General features: G+C 38.5%; 1 pseudogene; it reads right to left on the reverse strand.

The window, feature by feature from the left end:
• The window catches only part of LOC127136567 (transcription factor SPATULA-like), a 30,915-nt pseudogene extending 20,824 nt beyond the window's left edge, over positions 1–10,091 (reverse strand).
• Positions 10,092–13,277: the final 3,186 nt, after the last annotated feature.

The following is a 13,277-nucleotide window of genomic DNA, read 5'->3' on the forward strand; positions in this document are numbered from 1 at the left end:
TCTTGATACAGTCAAAACAAAGATCCATTCAGACAGACATCCTATCGATTACATTCAAGGTTCAGATACATATTTCAGATATACTCCATGTCAACATTCATTCTGATATCCGCCCAATGGTGGCATCTTTAAGCCCACCCCAGATATTCATTGCAAATACAACATATACAAATACTATCAGATATAGCCTAGCGTACGGTTCATTCTGATTCAGCTCAACATATGACTCCTTCAACTCAGATACGATCTAGCGTACGATCCATTATGACCTTCAACTACTCCAATACGGTCTAATGTACGACCCAGTTGGACCTTCAAATCCTCAGATGCTACCTAGCATACGGTACATTCTGAAGTGTAGTCTGGCGTGTGGCTACCCCCTTCATCATCAGAAACAGCCTAACGGACGACTCGTTCTGCTGCTCAGAGACGGTCTAGCGTACGACCTATTTGGACGTTCATCCCCTCAGATGCTACCTAGCGTACGGTACATTTCTGAAGTGTAGTCTAGCGTACGACTACCCCTTTCATCATCAGATTCAGCCTAACGGACGGCTCATTCTGCTCAGAGACGGTCTAGCGTACGACCCGTTTGGATGTTCATTCCCTCAGATGCTACCTAGCGTACGGTACATTTCTGAAGTGTAGTCTAGCGTACGACTACCCATTTCATCATCAGATTCAGCCTAACGGACGGCTCATTCTGCTCAAATACGGTCTAATGTACGACCCAGTTAGACCTTCAAGTCCTCAGATGCTACCTAGCGTACGGTACATTTCTGAAGTGTAGTCTAGCGTACGACTACCCCTTTCATCATCAGATTCAGCCTAACGGACGACCCTTTCTGCTACTCAGATACGATCTAGCGTACGATCGGTCTGACCTTTACTTCTCCGGATGCAGCACAATGGATGGCTCATTCTGCTACTCAGATACGATCTAGCGTACAATCGGTCTGACCTTTACTTCTCCGGATGCAGCCCAATGGACGGCTCATTCTGCTACTCAGATACGATCTAGCATACGATCCATTCTGACCCTTATATCTCAGATACAGCCTAATGGACAACCCATTCTACTACTCAGATACGATCTAGTGTATGATCCATTCTGATCTTTCCTCCCCGGCGAGGTCATCCGCCTAATGAACGACTCACTCTGCTATTCAGATACGGTCTAGCGTATGATCCATTCTGATCCCTTATCCCCAGCAACGTATAACACACTCCGACTCCCCAGCGAAGTCGACAGCCTAATGGATGACTCACTATACGGTCTAGCGTATGACCCGGTATGACACCCATGTCTTCAGATATCGTCTAACGTACGACACAATCTGAAGTTCTCATCATCAAACTTCCTGGATGGCATCTTTAAGCCCATCTCCATCAAGACTAATTGACAAGTGCAAATTTTTGGGGCATTCTAGTGTTCAATAATCTTCCACCTCCAGACCACGAATGGCATACTTGCCATCCTAACTCTCTCGGTTCAAGAATATTGAACAGGGGCAGCTATCATACCCCAAAATTTGCCCATTAATCTTGCAAAACATTTCTCGAAGCACTCCAACTTATTTTGCAAGGCACTGACCTTAAAGGAACAAAAGCCCAGCTCACAACAGACCCAATCCAGAAAAAGGCCCAAACTAGCTTGCTCGCTAGGCGAGCAACTCCTTCGCCTAGCGAAGCTTGCGATATATCAGAATTTTCGGGCTTCATTCTGAGCCCATTAGGTCACCACAATCACTATAAATACCGACACTTCAGTCACGAAAATGGACGAAAACGAAAACGGAGAAAGGAGAACCCTAGCAAGCAAACCCTAACGCTCCCAGACGGCAAACCCTGGAGGCAAACCCTAAAGGAACCCAACGGCATCAAGGTTACCTCTGCCCAATTCAATCCGATTTGTCAATCCCAGGTTGCAATTCAATTTGCAAACAGGTTTGCATTGCTATTACCGCCTTATGTTCTTAATTTGCATGTGGCATTATGATTAAATTTATGAAAATATCTTAAGTCTGGCATGTGAATTTTTAGTACGTATCTGAATACCTCAAATGATTAACCATGTAATTGCTGTAATGAAAGCCATAAAGCATAAATTTGGCTGAAATTGTATTGTTATCAAAACCGGAATCCGCAGCCGCTCGCTAGCACATCGCTAAGCGAGCATGCATCGAGTATTCGCTAAGCCTTCGCTAGGCGAAGCAGGAGCGAACGTAACAGTAGTTGACTTTTCTGTTCTGATTTTTTTGCTCATCTGACATGTTTTATCATGGCCATGCATGGTTTATCTGATCCTATTACTGCTGTGATTTCTTTTGTGGTGTGATTCTCGATTGCACCCTGATTTGGTATTCTGACATGTTTGCTGAGTTTTGTAAAGGTTCACATATCCCCGGAAAAGATAGCTTGGTAGGTATTCCACTTTATTTGTGGGATACCCTTGTGGAGATTCACCTTACATCACTTAACTGATTTTAATGTATTAATTTTTATGTGGAGACCCACCCTAAATTACCTAGCTGATTTTAATGTATTGATTTCATCGATTTTAATGTGGACCTAATTACTTAATCGATTACGGCTATCTAATTAATTGTAAAACTTTGCCTTTAAATATGCGATCTTGGATCTCTCTTTGTTACCCTACGATATTACGGTATTATGGTCATGTCCCGCGAATGTGGGGATGCACTTAGCAAAGACCCTTCGGTTAAATCATCATAGTCCCTCGAATGTTGCCTTTGTCCCTCGATGACCCTTCGGTATAGCCTACGGTTAAATGATGATCGTCCCTTCGAATGCTAAGGTATCCTTACAAATGTTGCCTTCAATGACCAATCGATGACCCTACGATGACCCTTTTACATCGAAAGGATAAAACTACTTACTTCTCAATAGTAAGGACAGTTTTACCCTCATAAGGATAGGAAATGCCCATAAAGACCTTGGGTAGGTATAACTCCTAAATGCTTGCTCACAACTAAAACTACTTTTCACACCTCACACTTTTCAAAACCTCCATTAGAAAATCACCACTTGGCATACATTCGTACTAGAATCATTGTCAAGTTATATATTTCTAAACAGCTTTCAAAATTAAACGAGATAAATACTTTGTATACATTCGTACAAGAATCATTACAAAGTTAAACTCTCTTTTCAAAACATTTTCTAAACAGCTCTCACACACTTTTTCAGACAAGAAAAACATAAGTGATCAAGCAATTAAGAGCCCATGGATAACCATGGATACAAAGGGTGCTAACACCTTCCCTTTGTATAATGTACCTCCCGAACCCAAAATCTAAATTAAGGTCTTTCCTGTTCTTTTCCTCCTTTCCTTATTGGATGAAAGAAAAGTCGGTGGCGACTCTTGCTATCCGCGACATTTGCTTTACAAAGCAAAAACACAAAAAGTCAGTTCACCGTATGACAACATGCATATTTTATTTTTTAAAAGTCTGATAATAAAACAATTAAATGCTTTTTGTTCTCTTTAAAATTTAACTAAAATAATAGCCAAAGAAAATAAATTAAACATAACTTTTTTATTTTATTTTTTTCTAACATAATCTAAACATAAACATAACTAAATTAACCTTTTTTAATATCTCTTATAACATAATTTTAAATTATAATGAAAATAAATAAATTAACTATTTTTTTTTTAAAAAAAATTTATAACACAATCTAAAAATGATAATCAAAATAACTAAATTAATTTTTTTATATTTCTTATAACAATCTAAAATAATGATGAAAACAACTAAATTAATCTTTTTAATAATTTTTATAACATGATCTAAAACTAATGATGAAAATAATTAAATTAATTTTTAATGATTTTTGTAACATGATCTCAAACTAAAATAAAATAAAGGGTAAACTTATTATTTTTGGAATTTTATGACATGATCTAAAATTAAAGAGAAATAAATGGTAGGTTTTTTTTGGAGTTTCTACGAGATGATCTAAAATTAAAAGAAAATAAATGGTAAGCTCTTTTTGGAATATTTTTATGACATAATCTAAAATTAAAAATAAAATAAATGGTAAACTCTTTTTTGACATTGGCATGATGATCTTCAAATTCTTTTCCTTCATTCTCATCGTTGAACGCAACCCTCTTGAATCCACTACTCACTTCTCCTTTTCTTTCATTGGTATGGGTCGTGACATTGGAAATCCAAGGTGGTATCTCAATGCTCTTACCAGGAAACAATGATAGCTCATTAGCCACATCCCTGACATCTTCCTTGTGGTACAAAACCTTGAGGGGTCTCAAGGGTCCTTTCCCTTTCTCATTACCTGGCTCAGAAATCAAGGTATATGTACCTGAGCCTTCCTCCTTGAGTGTTAGTGACCCTATGTCAATCAATCCTCGTAGTTTGAGCTTAAAACTCTTGCATTCCTCGATGGGGTGCCCCATTGTCCCAGTATGGTATCCACACTTGATCTTCGGATGATCTTCTTCAAAGACTAAGCTCTTTTTGTTAAACAGTCCCCGTACCAAGGCTTTTAGCGCTAAGCAAGAATCCAGGTCATGTCCCAATGCCCCTTTATGGAATTCACATGTTGCATTTGGATTGTACCATGGCAAGTATGGTGACACAGGTGTGAGAGCTCGAGGGGTCACCAAAGCATTTTGGATCAGTTGCGGGTAGAGCTTGCTATATGGCACCGGAATCGAGTCATTGTGATCCTTGTTCCTCTTGTTCTGATTCTGATTTTTGTTCTGAACCTGACTTTGGTGATTTTGAGGAGGAATAGCCAGAGGATGTTGATGATGACGTCTTGAGGGAGGTCTATATACTGGTAAATGAGGAGTTGCCACATGGAATTTCCCTTGACTTGGGGTAACACCAGATGGATGTGGAGTAATAGCTCTCTTTGTTGCAGCAATGTATATTGGGTGACCCTCTTTTCCCAACAAGACTTGCAGGGTTTCCAAGACCCATCTCATTTGGCTCTTCAAAAGATTAAGTTCCTCCTTCAATACTTCTTGGCCTTTCCTTAGCTCGTCCATCATCTCCTGAGACATGGTTCTTTGTTCTAAACGCGTGTTGAGAATCACTTTGCTTCACGGACAAAGGATGGATGAGTTTTTTTTATTTTGTCTGGAAAATGACATGCATTATGATGCGATGCAAATGCAATGGAATGCGAATGAATGCAATGCAAGCCATGCACATTTGTTTTTTTCATACACGGGTTCAAAAGTCTGAGGTACTGATAAATTTGATTGCTTTTCCAAAACGGGGTTCTCACCGGATATGGTCTAGGGCTTTGTTACAAAGGATCCCCAGAGTCATTGATTCACAAGAATGTTTGACGCTTACGGGAAATACTTTCCGGTCGTCAACTCCATCAAGGGAATCTATTCTGGGTGAGGTTCTCGTACCGACCCTTACGAAGTATTCACCTCGGGAGTCCGTACTACGCAACCATCGACTGGGTTCTAGACAGGGTACTCAGAGTCATGGATTCAAAAGACTGTTTGACGCTTACGGAAAATACTTTCCGGTCATCAACTCCATCTAGGGAATCTATTCTGAGCGAGGTTCTCGTATCGATTCTTACGAAGTATTCACCTCGGGAATCCATACTACGCAACCATCATTTCTAGTTGGCCAAAGGTTTAATGTTCTAAAAAAGTCCTTAGAGTCATGGACCCCTTTGAAACATCAACGCTTACGAGGTATACACCTCGGGCGACAATATTTGCAAAAGAATCTACTCTAAGTGAGGTTCTCGTACCGACCCTTACGAAGTATTCACCTCGGGAGTCCGTACTACTCAACCATCGTCTTATCTTATGTTTTTTCACTCTAGACTCGGGTGTAGAGTCTTTCCCACATGGTTTGCAATCAAGATCCAAGTACCCAACATGGTGGAACCAATATACAACAAATATCAATATAACAATAAAGATATTAAAAAGCAAAAAATAATGGAAAGCCACATAATTAAACAAACAAAGGCACACAGACGTCCTAACTAGGCTTGACTCGCTTAGGATTTACAAAAGTCGTCCCCAGCAGAGTCGCCATCTGTCGCACCTCGAAAAATGGGGATACGACTTCAAAGCGAAGCGCAATCGCACGCTCGCTATGATGGACTGAACAGAGTCGCCATCGAACTTTATTTATTCCTAAAAAGGAAAGGGGAAATATCGATAAAACCCAAGACAAAATGACAATGATTATTGGTCGTCGCAACCAAATTAGGGTTCGGGAGTCGATTACGCAAGGGGAAGGTATTAGCACCCCTCACGTCCGTTGTACTCAACGGGAACCATTAGGTCAGTTGTGTGCATTAATGTTAGTTTGAAATGTTAGGCTTTTCAATTTATTAGGTGGGAAAGAAAGAATATAAGAGAAAAGAAATGTTTTTGGATTTTTTTAACGAAGGACTAAACCTAAGTTTTTTATTAGTGGGCCTGACAAGATTTATAAATCCTGCTCCTACGTATCTCAAAAGAGAAATCAAGGCTTACGTAGTTCTGGGTAAAAAAATGTTTGTTTGTTTGTTGATTTTAGCGAAAGCTATATTGTATTAATCGACGAAAACATTATTTTACCCAAAACAGATGAGGAGTGGACGCATACCACACATCGAACGGATTTATAAATCTACATTCGGAAAAGCGTCACTTATCTCGGCTCAACAATCGTGGACGAAACATTGTTTTTTATCACTTAAGACAATATATCTTTCATTTATGAAAAAGGTTCTTTGATTAGTCACACAACGGCGGAAAAAGGGTTTGATTGGTTGGCTGTATTTTGAGTGATGGCGAGAACTTGGATGAGCGAGATATACATCTCGAATCCTAGCCTCAGGAGTGCACGGTATACACCATGTTCCATTTCCATCTTTATTGAAAGAGGTTAAGATATGAATTAAGTAGTTTGGAATTTGATTGAGAAAGGGTTTGAAGAAACCGCATTGACAATTTTAGACGATGGCGAGAGCTAAGATTGGCGAGGCATACGTCTCGAATCTTAACCTCAGGAGTGCATGGTATACACCATGTTCCATTTCCACATTTATTGAAAAAGTGTTAAATAAGATTTAGGTATCTTAGATTTGATTGAGAAAGGGTTTGACGAAACCACATTGACAATTTTAGACGATGGCGAGAGTTAAGATTGGCGAGGCATACGTCTCGAATCTTAACCTCAGGAGTGCATGGTATACACCATGTTCCATTTCCACCTTTACTGGAAAAATGTTAAGTAAGAATTAAGTATTTTGGTTTTGTTGTGAAAATGACTTGACCCTAGATCAAGTGTTGATGGATGTTTTAAGAGAAATTTGAATGAGTGTTTGAGAAGACAAAGTGGATAAATTTGGATGATGGCGAGAGCTAGGATTGGCGAGATATACATCTCGAATCCTAGTCTCAGGAGTGCGTGGTATACACCACGTTCCACTTCCATCTTTATTGAAAAGGTCTTGAATATGAATTAATATTTTTTGAGTTTTTATTAAGAAAAAGTGGCTTGACGTTGAATCAAGCGTTTGGTGAAAGTTTGAAAGAAATGGAATAGAATAGGAGGGAGGAATGAATTGATTTGTTTATTGAGAAAACACTCGACGTTGGATCGAGTCATATTTTTGTAATTTTTTGAAATTGTTGATTTTATTCTTGTGTTAGTAGCTAAATACACAGTCAAGCAATAAAGAAATAAAACAGTACCAAATTATTACACATCGGGGGAGTGGGGTACATTTTGTCAAATGGGGATTAAAAAAACTCATGAAATAATTAAATCGGACCAAAACAACAAATAATGCATGAGTGTAAGTGCAAGAGAACCGACTCATTGTAAGAAAGCCCAAGAGTAAGCTATGTGAGGTTGATGGCGATGCTTAAAAGCAATCGACTTACAAGGGTATAAAAATGGGCTCGATATTAAATCGAGAAAAATATGATTTTTATAGTTTTCAAATGGTTTCGAATGTATGATGAAATTAAAAGAAATCAAATTTGCATCATTAAACAATAATAAAAAACTATGAGTAATAGAGCATAAACATAAAAGAAAATGTTAAAAGAAAATAAAAATGCTACACATAGAGGTATCGAACCCACTACACTAAAGACCTAGAAACCACCCCTCTCCACCAGACCACTCATGACTAGTTATTATTTTAATACTAATTTGGATATATAAACCAGAATGGGTTAAAATCAAAATTAATTAAAAAAATAAAATTAAAATGGAATGGTCTGTTAGATTACTCATTAAAATAAAGGAGGAAATCCTAAATGGTGACCCTAGCCGCCTGGCTGTTGGATCTTTGGGACTAATAACTAGTACATTACTAGGGAACACAAAAAAACAATGCATTAATATCCACTTATTAAAAAAAAACAAAAGAAGATTAAACATATTAAGTTTTTAATGGCTTTAATGTTTGTTGTTTTTTTTTTTTAAAAATGAAATAAATAAAAAAAGGGAATCGTGAGATGTACAGTGACAGAAAGAAAAAAAAATCTTCAACCTCGTCCTCTCATCATCTCCGACCTCTCTCTCCCTCAACTCTCATCACCTCTCCATCGCTCTCCCTCAACTCTCAGCGTCTCCCGTTCCTCTCACCAAAACCCTCTCTCACATACCAAAGATCATGGCTGAAACATAAAACAGGGAACTCACCTTCGGACCTTCGACGGCGACGACAGCTCGGATAACGATCGACCCTTTCCACTTCGCCTCCCTCAATCGGTTTCTTTTTGATTTCCGGATTCAGGTTCTTAGTGGAATTTTTTGCCGTTTTCTTCTTCTCTCAAATTTTTCGTCCCCCCTTTCTGAAACGATTCGCCTCTCCTTTTTATGCTCACAGATTAGGGTTTTCAATTGGTACGATGGAGCTCAAAAAAGGGGAAATTTCCAGAAGAGCTTTTTGATGCTCAGAATTGGAGTGCCTTCTTTGATGATTGGACTTGAAAAAGGTAATCTGAACCACGCTTTCTCCAATCGTTTTGTCTTAATGCCAAATTGGGATATCCTTCTGAAATTTGAAATTCTACTGTTGCCAATGCTAACTCCTCTGTGTTTTACTGCAGTGAAACTTTGGGGTAGTGGATGAGTAACTTCGGTTTAGCCTCACCAGAAGGTTCAAGATTTTGGAAACTCTAATTTGGTGCAACACGATGGGTTGTCTCTACATTGGATGGGTGCCTAAGACGCGAGTTGAAACATGTCAACCGACTCTATCAGGTCCAAGCTTCGCCAATCCAAAATCAGAAACTTTAGCATGAAATTTTTTTGTCCAAGAGGATGTTGCTGCTCTTAAAATCTCTATGAGTCACTGGAGGACTGACATGTTCATGAAGATATTCCAAACCCTTGGCAGCTTCAAGTGCTATTCTCAATCGAGTTTCCCAATCTAAATTAACAGACGTGACACTCGAAATGTTATTGCTGACAGGATAAAGATGTTCTTGCAAGCCACCATTCGTCATAAATTCATACACCAACAGCTTATGATTATGATCAGAACAGTATCCAAGCAATGCAAGCAAATATGGTGAATGCAAACCGGCTTAGCAATTCCCGTTTATTCTTTCTCATGACGCAGTTGAATCATCATTTGAGAGAGAGAAACTGCTAAAGTTTTGGGTACGTCTTCTATCTATTGTAATCAATTTTGTATGCTTTTCATCTCCATGTGTTCCTTTTTGCTTGCATGACATGATTTCAACACAGCCTCTATTCTTGCTTGCAGATTCAGTCATTCCTGGCAGGTGTTAGCAGGGTCCTGTAAACTGGATATCCAAAGGACTTTGGACACTATTTTGGTGGCTGATTCTCAGACATTCTTGATTGAGAGGTCCGCACGAATAGCAGCATGATCTTTCTTACAAAGTCCCCCAATTGGTAAATGAATTTATCTACAATTTCAAGCCTTTATAGTACATTATTGTTGTCTGGATATGCAAAACCAACATACTGTTCTAAAGTGTTTTCTATGACAGATGGGTCATCAATAACCAATTTCCCCAACTGTTCTTCAATTAGTGAAAGCCTCGCAATTAGTGAATAATGCGTAGCAAGCCCACAGGAAGCCATCTCTACTCCGTTGAGCTTCTCCCCTATCAGAGCCAAGTACTCTCCTAAGTGACCAGGTAGACGTGAAAGGTAACAAAGATGTTGCAGCCTCGGGATGTTCCAGGGATTGAAATTCCTGCCCCACCACCCAAGGTAATGCCATTTTACAAGTTTTGATTATCTTTTCTTCGTTTGCAGCAGGCTTGTGTATTGTGCAGATGTCCATTTTGGTCCAGACTTGGTTCAGCGTGTTAATGTTTGCAGGTTCATGAAAATGGATTTGATGAGTTTGAACTCTGACTTGTTGAATGTGCGGTTTGGATAGTGACCAATGTGATTAATTTTTGCAGGTTATGGCTGGTGTGAAGGAAACTCTTTGATGTCCACTGCCTGTTTCTGTGAATTTATGGGAGCTAAAGACTTGCTTAAAGGCTTTTCTGTCGCGTGCCTGCGGGTTCGAAGAGAGACCTCTGCTTTGTTGAGAAACACACGTGCTAGAACAAACCGCTCAACATGAATTGCCTATCATTGCTACGAAAATGATGAGTCCGTTCATGGACCTCAGCTGGAGTTTTAAGGTCGTTTGAGCGAGCTACCTTGTGAAGCGTGCAAATCAATTGGGATTGAAGATTAGGGTAACCTGGTATGAAATCTGCCTCCTTTTGCATGGAATAGATCATAAGTACGAGGATACGTTGGAAATGCTTCACCAGTTTTGAACTGTTCCTAAAAGCCCTATGTCATATATGATCTTGAGTGTGTTTGGCCCATTTTCAGGTGCTACATTCATAACCCAAACATCTTTGCCCTTTCAAAGCAGCTGGTCAGAGTAATGTGAGATGCAGGCTTTCATTTTAGCTCCCCAAACAACATCAGTATCATCAACAGAACTGTAGAGTGGAGGCGGTGTATCAGGCTCTCTTTTTAAGTAACAATCATTTGTGAGAGGCTTGACCCATATGACAGTCTGGTTTTTCTGGTGCGAGGTTGCAGGTGAAAATGAAATCAGAGTTGGAGATGATGGATGATAGGTTTTTCAGGGTATGAAATGTGAGTGAGTTCCAAGTGAATGAATCAGTTATGATGAAATATATAGGTTGTTGGTTAGGAATTGGTTGAATTGAAATTGAATTCTGTTAGACACTCAGTCGGAAAAACCGGTTATCAATTGTTGAAGGTTGGATCAATATTGAAGGTTGATTGTAAGGTTATTATGCTTTGGTTTTGGTTTGTCATTTATGCTTTTGTATGACCATTTGATGTTGGATCTGTTTTGGACAGGAAGCTGACTTGTTGCAGGAGGTGAGCTTTATTGTTGAATGTTGTGATAAGGTGAAATTCTAACCCTTCCTTGTTGATTAACATAACATGGATTAGTGTTAATCTCTGTGAACTGATGGCTCATCGTGTTCCTGCTTCAGTGTTGTTGTTATTGTGAGAGGAAGAACCAGAACCGTCAAGAAACATGGGAGCACTAGTGTTGATGTCTTGAAATGAGAGACTAGGCCTTGAAGATGGGGGGTTATTGTGGTAGAGGAAAGGGTGTTGAAGATGAGAAGAATCATAAGAAGAGTTTTGTGGAGGATAATGGTAAGTAGTACTATCACGATGAGAGGTTGGGGTGAGTGTTGTAGTGTTAATATCAGTATCAAGACTAGTGCTATTTTTAGTCATTGATAAGATTGATGAAGTAGCAACAGCAACAGCAGAAACAGAATCTGTGTTTGTTGTTTTCAAAACTTCCACAGGCTTTCTTGAACGGTTTTTACCTCTATGCATGTGTCTCTCACAGTACTTGAATCTGGATGTGCTTCTTTATTGGTTTCAGGTGATACCGTAACTGCAAATGCTTCATTCTGAATTTTGGGTGACGGCGGTTAGAAGAAATGCAGAATTGGCATGTCTACTGTGCCTCTTCTGATTCCGTGAGCTCAGAAGATTCTGTCTACACACTCGAGATGTGTATGACCGGCTTAGACCGAGAGAAAGCCTCTGTTTTCTTTAAAGAACAAACAGGTTCGGCTGCCGAGATGACCGTCAACTTTGGCATTAGGAAAATTCTTCCAAATTCTGAAATTTGTGACTTTGATTTTGAACCTTGTGGTTATTCAATGAATTCTGTTGAGGGGCATTTTATGATGTTATTGACAAGGATGTTATTTCTTGGAATTTCGTCATAGCAGCATGTGCAAACAATGGTAACGTTGAACTTGGTTTCACGTTTTTGCAGCATGTGTCAAGTTTTTGGAACACTCACTTGTAAACAAAATTGATGAAGTCTCTTCTCCTAACACATATTATGAACAATATATTTCTCAATTGTTCATGTTCATTAGGATTGTACTTGTAGGATCTATGTAATATGATGTACTTGTGAGAAAATGTTGTGAAATGTAATTTGGAGCATGACTTTGTAGCTTATGGAAATGGATATGGATTTTGGATATGGATTTAAAAATAGAGTTGGGTTATTGGATATTTGATTATAAAATGGATGTGGATTTTTAGGAATAATCCAATATTAGTTTGAATATCAATTTAATTAATAATAACAAATCAGCAAAAACCAAATTAAAAACAAATTAATCTATAATTCATTTAAAATTACTTGGATATCAACTCTAACATTCATTTGGAAATTAAAATCGATTAGAGTTTGAATCATTAGTAAAATAAACAATTAAGATTAAATTGAAATTTGGAATTAAACTTAATTCGAAATTAAAATCAAATTGAAAATTAAAAAAAAGTCAAATAATTAAAATCCATTTTATAATCAAAAGCACCATGATCAAAAAAAAAACCTAGACAATGACCAATGTGTAACAAAAATATGGATTTGGGAATGAATGTATGCAAATGAACTTTTAGGCCAAGTGCCAAACAAAATAAAAAAATTCAGGACCAAAATCGGGGTATGACACTTATTATATCGATTGAGGAACTCACCTTTACAACTATGTTTCAGGTAACGAGCAGTGATTGAGTAGAAGCTAGTGCTTGGAGTCTAGTGTAGTTCCTTAGTGGGTCATGCTCTGGTATATGTAACATCGGGACGGGATGTTTTACTTTGTTTTCATCTTTGGTTGTTGAACAATTTTACATGTAATGTGTTACATGGTCTGTATGTTGTTAGATTTCTATCCGCTGCGAATTGTGCAATGTTTTATTTTGATTAATAAATGAGCATGACAGGTTATTTTGGTG

The sequence above is a fragment of the Lathyrus oleraceus genome, chromosome 4 (genome assembly GCF_024323335.1).
Source record: "Lathyrus oleraceus cultivar Zhongwan6 chromosome 4, CAAS_Psat_ZW6_1.0, whole genome shotgun sequence".
In the NCBI taxonomy this organism is placed as follows: domain Eukaryota; kingdom Viridiplantae; phylum Streptophyta; class Magnoliopsida; order Fabales; family Fabaceae; genus Lathyrus; species Lathyrus oleraceus.